Source organism: Bufo bufo, chromosome 1, assembly GCF_905171765.1.
Source record: "Bufo bufo chromosome 1, aBufBuf1.1, whole genome shotgun sequence".
NCBI classification, from domain to species: domain Eukaryota; kingdom Metazoa; phylum Chordata; class Amphibia; order Anura; family Bufonidae; genus Bufo; species Bufo bufo.
This window is the reverse complement of record NC_053389.1, coordinates 254,292,084-254,305,759: the sequence shown is the minus strand read 5'-3', so window position 1 is coordinate 254,305,759 and position 13,676 is coordinate 254,292,084. Positions and strand designations below refer to the sequence as shown.

At 46.1% G+C, this 13,676-nt stretch overlaps 1 pseudogene; it reads left to right on the top strand.

The window, feature by feature from the left end:
• Positions 1-8,159: 8,159 nt before the first annotated feature.
• Positions 8,160-13,676, top strand: part of LOC121005970 — a 75,236-nt pseudogene continuing 69,719 nt past the window's right edge.

The following is a 13,676-nucleotide window of genomic DNA, read 5'->3' as shown; positions in this document are numbered from 1 at the left end:
TGTCTTGAGTCCTGGGAGGTACGGAATGGGTAGGAGCCTCGACCCGCAGAACCGCGGGACTGGAACGATGCACGGCCGGACAGGCGGCCCCTGGAGCTGCCGGCCCTAGAAGAGACCCGTCCATGGAAAACACGTCTCATGGACGACTGAGCCTTATCAAGTGCAGTGGAGGCCCCTACAAAGCGGCCGAGGTCCTTAATAAAGGAGTCCCCGAACAGTAGACCTTGTGCGTCTTTGCCGGCCTCAGTAAGGGCCAAATTAGAGAGCTTCGGCTCTATCTTAAATAGTATGGCCTTTCTCCTCTCGATGGATAGAGAGGTGTTGACATTGCCGGTAATACACACGGCTCTCTGAACCCATCCACTAAGTTCCTCTGGGTCAATGGTCGGGTTTTGGGTCCTGGCAGCTTCTGCCATTTCCAAAATTTTGGTTGGAGGGCCTAAAACGTCAAGCAGTTTGTCTTGACTTGCCTTCAGGGCCGACTCCAAACCCCTACGCGGGTTCCACCCGGACTTAGCCAGGAACTGAGTCATTTTCGGATCTACCGAAGGTGTCTCGCCCACTTTGTTTGGGATAATGGGTCTGGGACATTCAGCCCGTAATTAATTTCTCGCCTCCTTGGATAGGGGATGGCGAACCCGGGACTCCAAGTATCTTGCCACATGATCAGATGGCAGCCACTCGGCGGAGCGAGGGTGATGCAGAGCATCAGGGTCAAAGAGGGACTCTCCGGATGGGTCAAGGACCGCCGAAGTAGGAGTAGGGGGTGGGACAGAAGGAGAGACCATAGGTTCCACCAAGGTGGAAGAGGTGCCCGGGAGGACCTCGTCAGAATAATCAAGCCCCTCTTCACCAGAAGAAACATCCTGTAAACTAGCCTCCTCATCAGATAATACATCCGATTCAGAATCGGGTGCAGGTTGCGCTCTGACGCATTTCCAAGGCCTCGCCTTTTCTGCCCGGCGGGCATGGGCTCTCTTGCGCGATATCTGCGTGCTCTCAGTGGTGGATTTCAGCACACCAGTCATAGGGTTTCTGGAGGCGGTGGGCTCAGGCACAGGGTGACTGTGCTGACGGGCAGGGCGATGCTGACGTTTTGATGAATGACCCCTAAGCGCCTCAGATATAGAGGAGGAAATGGCGCTGGATACAGAGCCCATAGCGGCTTGAATAGCAGCTGCAACAGAGCGCTGCAAATCAGAAGCCTGTAGAGACATAGAAGCAGCTGGGGCACTATGGATCAGAGAAGGAGGGGATAAAGCCTCCTCAGGGCCCCCAGGTAAGGAAGGGTTAATGTTATTCCCTTCTGCCATAATCGAAATATAACAGTAAAATTCGGCTGAATATAGACACTATAATGCACAATATCAGTAATATAGACAATTAATCCTGAGCAGGAGACACAACAAACGTGGGCCAGAGCAGACGAGGATCGGAGCAGCCGATTCCGGTAGCTGCAGGAGACAGACAGCCGTAATCTCGCGAGAATTCGCGAGACTTCCGGTTAGAGCTGAAAGGAGCGCGCCGACCGCCGAGAGAAGAAGCGGGAAGGCGAGCAGGGAAGAAGAAAGGCGGGCAAAGATGGCGAGGGGGAGTGGTTACAGAAGAAGCGGCCGGAATAAGGTGAGGGCCGCAAGGAAGGGAGGGGGAAAAAAGCGATGAACGGTACCACGGAAGGGGAAAAAACGAAAGTATAAGGCAAAAGGCAGAACCGAGGGAAAAAATCCCAGGGGATAGTACAAAAGAATCGCAGCAATAAGGTTAATAAACCACAGTAAGATAGATCACAGCAATGGTTTCTTTCAAGGATATTTATTTTTCAATTGGTGTGCGGCTTTTATTGTGCAAACGTTTTCGGCCGTATCTGGCCTTCGTTAGGCACTATAAAAGGTTACAATAAGGCAATTTCAGTAACATTTAGTTTCCAGTCAATTTACATCATTGATTATAGGAATATCTTCATAATATACATATGTATGTCAAAAAGAAAAAGATAAGGAGTAAAAATAAATATAAAAATTTCGCCGTCCTTTGATTATTCAGATGTAGGTTGTATAAATCACAATGGTGTAGAATATCTGTTATAGGTTAAGGTAGTTATATCACCATTTGTATATTTGACATACACCTGGTCAAATTATCACGGCATAATCAATAGAGTTCAATATTATTGTACACATTTCCTTATAATGCGTTCATCTTCATACATTCAGGTACATCATCTGTTGTTTATCATTTTATCACTACATAGTGCATTTCTCAATCCTATCGTGCTGTAGAAACCTTGGACCATTGTATGGTGAGGATGATTTTGATAATGGTATTGTTTTGCATGATGCATAGACCGGAATGTATGAACCATGATCCAAATAGTAATATTATTACACATAATACATGAACCATAACATATAGAGAGAGACTTATATACATCAAGCAGAGTTATCTTTTAGCTAGTAGCTACTTACCTGTGCCGCTGGAGGTAAACGGGGGAAGATGCTGTTATATATATGGAGCCTATGGCCGCCGAAATGTGTATAAACGCATGTTCCTGTGGTCATTCTATGCTCTTTTATAAGGGCCAGGCGGAATCTAGGCCAATTCGCGCTCATTTGTGTGGTGGAACGCACCGCTGGTATCCCGGTGCGTTCCACCGACCGGAAGTGATGTCAATAAGGAAGAGCGCACCGCTGGTATAGCGGTGCGTTCCACTGGCCGGAAGTGACGTGGGTGGGTGAAGCGCATCGTTGGTATCACGGTGCGCTTCAAAGGCCGGAAGAAGGTGTAGCAATTTGCGTTCCACCAGGTTTGCGTTCGTCACTAGTGAATCTGATGACCAGCGAATTGGTTGTAGATGTATGCCTGTAAGATCTATAGAAATAATATAGATGAGATGGCTAAAGGGCTCTATGGATACATTGTAATACTTATAGTACAGTATAATGACTCTATAGATATAAATGGAAAAGGATACCCCCTGCGGCACTGGGTGTAGTGTAGAATTCATGGAACCTAAGGAATTAAGAAAAGAATAAATTAGGATAAAATAGAATGTTATATAGTCTCATCAATTATTGTGGTCCTTATGATAATGTGACATCCTTGTCTACTGGTAGAGAAGACTCTCCAGTATAATACTGTCAGTAAATTGAAATATGTTCCTGATCCAATGTCCCGAAAGGGAGACATACACCAAAAGAGGGGGAAGAAAGGATCCATGTAATTATTGTCCAGATATAGAGATTCATTAAATAAAGGCTTGTATCTCATATTCCCTATTGAGTCCTTTTGGCGTCATGGTCTGTAGGGTATGGATCCAAAACGCCTCCCTATGTTTCAGCGTCTTGGATCGATCACCGCCTCTTCTTGATATTGGAATATGTTCGATTATTTAGAATTTTAATTGGGAGATACTGTGCTGTGCCTCATTGAAGTGATGTGGAAGTGGTAACAGTAGATTTTGGCGGCGTATTGTCGATTTGTGTTGACAAATCCTATCCCTTATAGTTTGTGTTGTTTCCCCTACGTACATAAGACCACAGGGACATCTGATGGTGTATACGACGAAATCGGTCTCGCATGTGAAGTAGCCCTGGATTTTAAAAGGTTTACCTGTATGGGGATGGGATATAGATGGTCCTCTTTGTACATTAGTGCACTGTGCACAATGTAAGCACGGGAAAGTGCCTGTTTTACGTGTATGTAGAAGTATTTGTCTTTGTGGAGGTTTTGATGGTCCTATATCTGCCCTAACAAGGAGATCTCTGAGATTCTTGGGCCTTTGGTTACAGGGAAGTATCGGGTTCTTGAATTCCTCTACTTCGGGGTACGCTTTATGTAGGAGGGGCCGAAGAAAAATAGGTTCCGGGAAAGAGGTTACCCACAAAAATTACTTAAAATACCAGATCCCAAAGACAAACGTGCCCCACTAGGTAAACGTATTCCCTTTGTTCACAAATTTCACCCCAGCACCAGGAAGGTAGTGAATATAATTAAATCCCATTGGCCCCTCCTACATAAAGCGTACCCCGAAGTAGAGGAATTCAAGAACCCGATACTTCCCTGTAACCAAAGGCCCAAGAATCTCAGAGATCTCCTTGTTAGGGCAGATATAGGACCATCAAAACCTCCACAAAGACAAATACTTCTACATACACGTAAAACAGGCACTTTCCCGTGCTTACATTGTGCACAGTGCACTAATGTACAAAGAGGACCATCTATATCCCATCCCCATACAGGTAAACCTTTTAAAATCCAGGGCTACTTCACATGCGAGACCGATTTCGTCGTATATACCATCAGATGTCCCTGTGGTCTTATGTACGTAGGGGAAACAACACAAACTATAAGGGATAGGATTTGTCAACACAAATCGACAATACGCCGCCAAAATCTACTGTTACCACTTCCACATCACTTCAATGAGGCACAGCACAGTATCTCCCAATTAAAATTCCAAATAATCGAACATATTCCAATATCAAGAAGAGGCGGTGATCGATCCAAGACGCTGAAACATAGGGAGGCGTTTTGGATCCATACCCTACAGACCATGACGCCAAAAGGACTCAATAGGGAATATGAGATACAAGCCTTTACTTAATGAATCTCTATATCTGGACAATAATTACATGGATCCTTTCTTCCCCCTCTTTTGGTGTATGTCTCCCTTTCGGGACATTGGATCAGGAACATATTTCAATTTACTGACAGTATTATACTGGAGAGTCTTCTCTACCAGTAGACAAGGATGTCACATTATCATAAGGACCACAATAATTGATGAGACTATATAACATTCTATTTTATCCTAATTTATTATTTTCTTAATTCCTTAGGTTCCATGAATTCTACACTACACCCAGTGCCGCAGGGGGTATCCTTTTCCATTTATATCTATAGAGTCATTATACTGTACTATAAGTATTACAATGTATCCATAGAGCCCTTTAGCCATCTCATCTATATTATTTCTATAGATCTTACAGGCATACATCTACAACCAATTCGCTGGTCATCAGATTCACTAGTGACGAACGCAAACCTGGTGGAACGCAAATTGCTACACCTTCTTCCGGCCTTTGAAGCGCACCGTGATACCAACGATGCGCTTCACCCACCCACGTCACTTCCGGCCAGTGGAACGCACCGCTATACCAGCGGTGTGCTCTTCCTTATTGACATCACTTCCGGTCGGTGGAACGCACCGGGATACCAGCGGTGCGTTCCACCACACAAATGAGCGCGAATTGGCCTAGATTCCGCCTGGCCCTTATAAAAGAGCATAGAATGACCACAGGAACATGCGTTTATACACATTTCGGCGGCCATAGGCTCCATATATATAACAGCATCTTCCCCCGTTTACCTCCAGTGGCACAGGTAAGTAGCTACTAGCTAAAAGATAACTCTGCTTGATGTATATAAGTCTCTCTCTATATGTTATGGTTCATGTATTATGTGTAATAATATTACTATTTGGATCATGGTTCATACATTCCGGTCTATGCATCATGCAAAACAATACCATTATCAAAATCATCCTCACCATACAATGGTCCAAGGTTTCTACAGCACGATAGGATTGAGAAATGCACTATGTAGTGATAAAATGATAAACAACAGATGATGTACCTGAATGTATGAAGATGAACGCATTATAAGGAAATGTGTACAATAATATTGAACTCTATTGATTATGCCGTGATAATTTGACCAGGTGTATGTCAAATATACAAATGGTGATATAACTACCTTAACCTATAACAGATATTCTACACCATTGTGATTTATACAACCTACATCTGAATAATCAAAGGACGGCGAAATTTTTATATTTATTTTTACTCCTTATCTTTTTCTTTTTGACATACATATGTATATTATGAAGATATTCCTATAATCAATGATGTAAATTGACTGGAAACTAAATGTTACTGAAATTGCCTTATTATAACCTTTATAGTGCCTAACGAAGGCCAGATACGGCCGAAAACGTTTGCACAATAAAAGCCGCACACCAATTGAAAAATAAATATCCTTAAAAGAAACCATTGCTGTGATCTATATTTTTGATGACTACGGGGTTGGGAACCCTATCTACAGCAGCACAAGCAGAATAGCCACAAAGTTTGGTACTAAACCACAGTAAGGACACAGTAATATCGGATCACAGATCAAAGGACAAGACCCCAGATGGGGGCAAAACCCCCTGTCAGATAATAAAACAATAATCTCACAGTATATATATATATATATATATATATATATATATATATTAGGCTACACAGGAGAAAAAGTGCTACTTATCTGATGTGGAGCAGCAAAGAAAGAGGAGGAGCTATTTGATGTCAGGACTCTTATACTGGGTTAGGGGGGGCTTGTTGCCATGGTTACCCTGTGTGGTAAAGGTTTTTTCTTTTTCTGTGCTGCTATAGAAATGTCAGTAAAGAAAGAGAATGCAATAGGAGCCTCCGTGTCATGTAATAAAATTGGATCTGAGATAACCTCAGCTGCCGCTCTGAAAGATCAGGGTGCTGGAGCTTAATCCAGGGGGCATTCGCGTTTTTGGAATGTCTTGGATAAAAGCTATAGATAGAGGGTCAGGGTATTGCCACAGCCTCCAGGTTATAGGAATCAGAGATCTGGGATGTTTCCCTAGAATGTGGAGTTCCTCTTTAAGAATTATTGTTCCTATCGGGGCCAAAACCAACAATATTAAGAAGGGTCGTCTGCTTTTCACAATTCCTTTAAATGTGACAGGGCCCCCATTCAGAATCCCCTCTATGTTGTAACCAGTAAGTGGTCAGGGGTCATCTGCAGGAGGCGCACAGTCCTTCATGACTGGTAGTCGGTCGTATCAGCTGATCTTTAGGAGTCTGGACCCCTCTGTTGTGACCTGGATCTGCTGGAGAACTACAGTCCTGCAGGCTGCCGATGAGTTCTCTTCTCTCCCTGATGCCTGACTCTGTGATTGGAGAACTACAAGCTCCAGCATGATCACAGTCCTGCAGGCTGCTGGTCCCCTGACATTGCTTCCTTCCCCCTCCTCCCAGTAGGATCCTGCAGGGCCCCCCTCCTCCCAGTATGATCCTGCAGGGCCCCCTCCTCCCAGTATGATCCTGCAGGGCCCCCGTCCTCTCAGTAGGATCCTGCAGGGCCCCCCTCCACCCAGTAGGATCCTGCAGGGCCCCTCTCCTCCCAGTACGATCCTGCAGGGCCCCTCTCCTTTCAGTAGGATCCTGCAGGGCCCCCCTCCTCTCAGTAGGATCCTGCAGGGCCCCCCTCCTCTCAGTAGGATCCTGCAGGGCCCCCCTCCTCTCAGTAGGATCCTTCAGGGCCCCTCTCCTCCCAGTACGATCCTGCATGGCCCCTCTCCTCTCAGTATGATCCTGCAGGGCCCCCCTCCTCCCAGTATGATCCTGCAGGGCCCCCCTCCTCCCAGTATGATCCTGCAGGGCCCCCCTCCTCCCAGTATGATCCTGCAGGGCCCCCCTCCTCCCAGTATGATCCTGCAGAGCCCCCCCCCCTCCTCTCAGTAGGATCCTGCAGGGCCCCTCTCCTCTCAGTACGATCCTGCAGGGCCCCCCTCCTCCCAGTATGATCCTGCAGGGCCCCCCTCCTCCCAGTATGATCCTGCAGGGCCCCCCTCCTCCCAGTATGATCCTGCAGAGCCCCCCCCCCCCCTCCTCTCAGTAGGATCCTGCAAGGCCCCTCTCCTCCCAGTACGATCCTGCAGGGCCCCCCTCCTCCCAGTATGATCCTGCAGGGCCCCCCTCCTCCCAGTATGATCCTGCAGGGCCCCCCTCCTCCCAGTGTGATCCTGCAGGGCCCCCCTCCTCCCAGTATGATCCTGCAGGGCCCCCCTCCTCCCAGTATGATCCTGCAGGGCCCCCCTCCTCTCAGTAGGATCCTGCAAGGCCCCTCTCCTCCCAGTACGATCCTGCAGGGACCCTCTCCTCCCAGTACGATCCTGCAGGGCCCCCTCCTCCTGCTCTTCACATGGTAATCAGCCTCCCCCGGATCCCACCGCGGACACAACTTCTGAATTAGTGTGAAATAGTCCCTGGTGTGCGTGGAAGGAGACACTTGAGCTTGACGCCCAGTCTGGAATTCCCCTCCTGAGATGTGGAGGAGTTGAGAGCTGCGCGGAGTAAGCCATGCTGTGCTGAGCCGCCCGATCTGTTCTCACATTATACTTGGAGCTGCGGGGCCCGGGACTTATGTGACTGCTGGAGCCGCCCACAGGAGGAATGGAGCGGGCAGGAACCGCTGCGGTACTGCTCCTGGCGCTGACGGTCACTGCACAAGGTAAAAACTGAGCCCAAGAGCTGACACTCCACACACTGCTGCTGCATGTACCCGTGGACGGTGCCCGCTGTACAGACTGATACATTGTAACGTGTCCAGTGTATAGGCTGATACATAACGTGTCCTTTCTATGGACTGATACATTGTAACTTGTCATCCCTATAAACAGATGCCAAGTAACGTTCCTGATACTTTGTAACGAGTACTTTCTATGCACTGATACATTGTAATTAGTGTTGAGTGAACTTGTGTTTTAAGTTCGGAGTCTAAGGTTCGGGTTATCGAAGAATCGCGTTATGGATTCTAAATTCCGTTATGGTCCGTGGTAGCAGAATCCATAACGAGATTCTTTGAGAACCTGAACTTTAGACACCGAACTTAAAACACAAGTTCGCTCAACACTAATTGTAATGTGTCTTGGGTACACACTGGTACATTGTAACGGGTACACACCGATACATTGTAACGGGTACACACGATACATTGTAACGGGTACACACCGATACATTGCAACGGGTACACACCGATACATTGTAACGGGCACACACCGATACATTGTAACGGGCACACACCGATACATTGTAACGGGCACACACCGATACATTGTAACGGGCACACACCGATACATTGTAACGGGCACACACCGATACATTTGGAACGTGTCCCGGGTACGCACTGATATAGTTTCTGGGCTCCTCCACCATGCTGTATAGCAGAGGCTGCTGGTTGCCTCGATGGAGTAATTGCATGTTGTGTGCCCTCCCTGTACATTATTGGGGTGTTGGGTCTGACATGTCCAGTCTATGATCATTTGCCAGTGTTATGTCCTGATCCCTTCTTAGGAGTCGACATAGGCAGCCTGGGTACTACAACTCCTAGTAAGTTCCCCTGAGCCGGCTGGGCCTTGTAGTTCCAGGGTGTAAGCAGTCGGAGATTCATAGTTTTCTCCTGACTTTCTCTGTTTTAGAAACAACAAGACAAAAACTGAGATCTGGAGATTGTGGCCTCTGGCCAAGTGTAGAAGCGTTACCTTGGGCCGTGCTGTGTGACTGAAGCCTGTGTACAGCGCTGCAGACTATGGTGGCGCTATCTCCGTACACAGATCAGTGAGTGTGTACATAATGCTGATGGCGCTGGTCCCTCGGGGTGATTTTGACTCTAGGGGGTTAATGTGTTCTGCGTGTGGGAAATACAGTCCTGATCAAAAGTTTAAGACCACTTGAAAAATGGCAAAAAATCATATTTAGCATGGCTGGATCTTAAAGGGATTCTGTCATCAGAAATTACTCCTATAACCTAAACATATGGCGATGTCCCTAGTAATTCAGTGAATCCTAAAGTGACTTTATCAAATGATCCTGTGGCTCTATAATCATAAAAAAGACGTTTATATCACCTGTCAATCACTTCAAAATGTGTCCAAGGTGACGTCTCATGCTGAAAGGTGCCCAGCTGCAGCCATCTCGTTTATGTGCCCAGCGCCGCCTCCTCAAGTGAAATCGCCGCCCTCCCTTTTATTATATCCGCCTACCTCAGTTCGTGGCCGCCTCTGTAACCTCCGCTTGCTTCAGCCAGATCCCGCGCGTGCGCACTAGTTATAACCTGATGCGCCCGTGCGGACTACTGGCATCGGCCTCGTTTAGCGTCATCAGAGCTGTCAGGTCCACAATGGGAATTGAGGATACCCCTAAGCCCCGTACTGTCCAGGATGAGATGTTTGGGGGTCTTAGATCAAAAACTTCCATTGTCTTTCCCATAAACGAAAACATACGGGAAATGATCATGGAGGAGTGGTCGGATCCAGAGAAGAGGCTAGGGGTCCCCAAAGATTTTAGGAATAGACTCTGCTTTGACCCAGCGGAATGTAAATTATATAATGAGACCCCTAAAGTTGACATACAGGTTGCCAAGGTGGTAAAGAAAACCGCTCTACCCTTTGAGGACTCCTCTCAATTGGGTGATCCAATGGATAGAAAAGCGGACGGGCTCCTAAAAAGATCCTGGGAGTCAGCAATGTTCGGAGTTAAGACAAATATTGCAGCAACATCCGTAGCCAGGGCTATGTATATATGGCTAGGTGAGCTCGACGAACACCTAAAAAACAAAACTTCCAGAGAAGAGATCAGGGATTCTATCCCTCTCCTTCGATCCGCCACAGCATTCTTAGCAGATGCCTCTGCGGAATCCATCCGTTTTTCGGGCCAAAGACGCTGCTCTCTAATGCAGCTCGGCGGGCTCTATGGATGAAAGCCTGGTCAGGGGAAGGAAGTCTAACCGCCTGCATACCTTCGGTCCCCTGGTGCCAAAGCCACACAAGGGTAATCCAAAGTTGGATTCTAAGAGTTTGGGACGGAAAACAGGTAAACTTGGACAGAAGTATATGGATTCCACAGTCCGTAAAGACGGATCTAGATTGGTGGAAAGAAAAAAGATTACTTGGAGGTCTACAGTGGCGGACCCATCCGGCTGTTCAAGTAATAACGGATGCAAGTCTCGAGGGCTGGAGAGCCAAAATAGGAGACCATCTACTACAGGGTACTTGGCCAGAAGATATAAAAAGAAGATCATCCAATTACAGAGAACTGTACGCCGTCCTCGAGGCAATAACAAAAGGAGAAGACCTATTAAAAGGACAACACTTAAAGATACTGTCCGACAATACCACAACGGTGGCATACTTGCGACACCAAGGAGGCACAAGGTCACGCTTACTGGGTGCAGTGGCAAAGAGAATCTTCTCCTGGGCAGAAGAGAACACATTGTCACTCTCTGCCGTCCACTTAAAAGGATGCGAAAACACAGTGGCAGACTACCTGAGCAGAGAGAGAATAGATCCAGGAGAATGGTCCCTGAACAGGAGAATCTTCCAGAGGATATCGGAAAGATAGGGTCAGCCAGAAATAGACTTATTCGCCTCCAGAAGAAATGCTCAGGTAGAGTGCTTTTGCTCCCTAAATCTAGAGGACGGACCGCTTATGCATTTCCCCCAATACCTCTATTACCTCGAGTCATCCAGAAGCTCCTAGGAGAACCAACCACTCTCATCCTAATAGCCCCCATATGGCCAAAGAGGAGTTGGTTTTCTACTCTGAAACAGCTGTCGCTGGAAGATCCTTGGGAGATTCCCTTTCAGAGAGACATACTAGTCCAGGGCCCTCTTCTTCATCCCGACCCAGGAATGTTCAGACTGGCAGCCTGGATCCTGAGAGCGAGACCTTAAAGAGTAAGGGCCTTTCGGATAAAGTGATTCTCACACTCATGGCCAGTAGAAAAAAAGTGACATCTTCCATCTACCTAAAGATCTGGAAAAAATACTGCTCCTGGTCAGGGGTTGATCACCCGGACACCTCCTCTCCTCCCATCAATAAGATTCTGGACTTCCTTCAGAGTGGCTTGGAATTAGGATTGAGACCTAGTACTCTGAAAGTACAAATATCGGCTCTCAGCTCCTTCTACGACTGCAGCCTAGCCAATCACAGATGGATCAGGAGATTCATTAGAGCAGTAACCAGATTAAGACCCACTCTAAAATCCAGAGCTCCAACTTGGGACTTAAACATCGTCCTAGAAGGCTTAACAAAACCTCCATTCATACCGCTGTCAGATATTTCTTTAAAGCATCTTTCCCTAAAAACTGCTTTCCTGATAGCAATAACCTCAGCCAGACGTATTGGAGAACTTCAGGCCCTTTCTTGCAAGAAACCATGGGCCAGATTTATCATTACTCTGACAGCTCACTCCACTTTAACATATGGCTAAAGTCATTTTTAGCCAAGTCAGATTTATGATCGGCCCTTTAAGACTGTAATAAATGTGGTTTGACGGTAGCAGTTTATCCGTCAGTAAGCAGCTTTACAAAAGTCGCACATCTTTACGAAAAAGTCGCACGTTTTTATGAAAAAGTCGCATGTTCTATTAAAAAGTCTCATAAGATAAGCATGGTCCTCACTGGAGTGAAATTGCGACTTTTTTGTGACTTTTTTGCGACTTTTTAAATAGTCCCAATAGTAAATCTGTCTAGAGATTCATTTACATAAGAAAACACGCCCACTTTCAGAAAACTGGCGAGCATAGTGCAGAGCAGAAAAAAGTCGCAGATTTGTGCGCAGTTTTAGCGTTTGGGACTTTTTTGGGGACTTTTTCACTCCATTATTCTGACCTGAGCTAATGATAAATCTGGCCCCATATCTCCAAATCAGTGAAAATCACATTCGTCTAACGCTCGACCCAGGTTTCCTCCCTAAAGTAGTCTCATCCTTCCACCGGGACCAGGAAATTTCCCTACCCTCTATCACTAGGTCCGAAATTGTAGGGTCAAGTGATAAGATGCATCTATTAGACGTTAGAAATACTGTCATTCAATACCTTGAGTCTACCAAAGCATTTAGGATAGATAATAATCTCCTAATACAATTCTCAGGAAGTAATAAGGGGAAGAAGTTAGCTAAATCCTCCTTAGCTAGATGGATCAGATCCACCATTGAGTGTTGCTACAGGATACAGGGCAAACCCAGTCCGGGTAACATTAAAGCCCATTCTACTAGGGCCACGGCCTCCTCTTGGGCTGAAAAAGGAGGTGTCTCGCTTGACCAGATTTGTAGGGCTGCAACCTGGTCAAGCGCAAATACCTTTGTAAGACACTATCGTCTTAATCTTCCGGACTCGAATGAAGCTCTTTTTGGCCGGAGGGTTTTACAGGCGACATCCCCACCCAGTTCGTCATTTGATACACCTTATTGTGGGCCGTCATGGTGGATGAAATGGAAAAAACGCAATTAGACTTACCGGTAATTCCGTTTCCTTGAATCCACCATGACGGCCTGTACTATTCCCATCCCAATTTTATTTTTTTTAAAAACCCACAAAAAAAAAACACACAGAGGTGTGTGTGTGTGTGTATATATTATCAATAAATAAATAAATAAATGAGTTTAAGGGTATGAATCAATATCCTTTTACTTTCTGTTCCACCTTTTGGGTAATTTGTAAAGCACTGAGGAGGTGGAGGGGTGGGGGGAATTTAAACTCTCTATGTGTTCCTGCCCCTACAGAGGTCAAGGGTCAATCTCATTGTGGGCCGTCATGGTGGATTCAAGGAAATGGAATTACCGGTAAGTCTAATTGCGTTTTTTTATGATTATAGAGCCACAGGATCATTTGATAAAGTCACTTTAGGATTCACTGAATTACAAGGGACATCGCCATATGTTTAGGTTATAGGAGTAATTTCTGATGACAGAATCCCTTTAACAAGGTTCCAAGTAGAGCTTCAACATGCAACAAGAAGAAATGGGAGTGAGACTAAACATTTTTTGAGCATTCAATTTAATGAAAACAACGAATAAACTGAAACAGGCTGTTTTTCA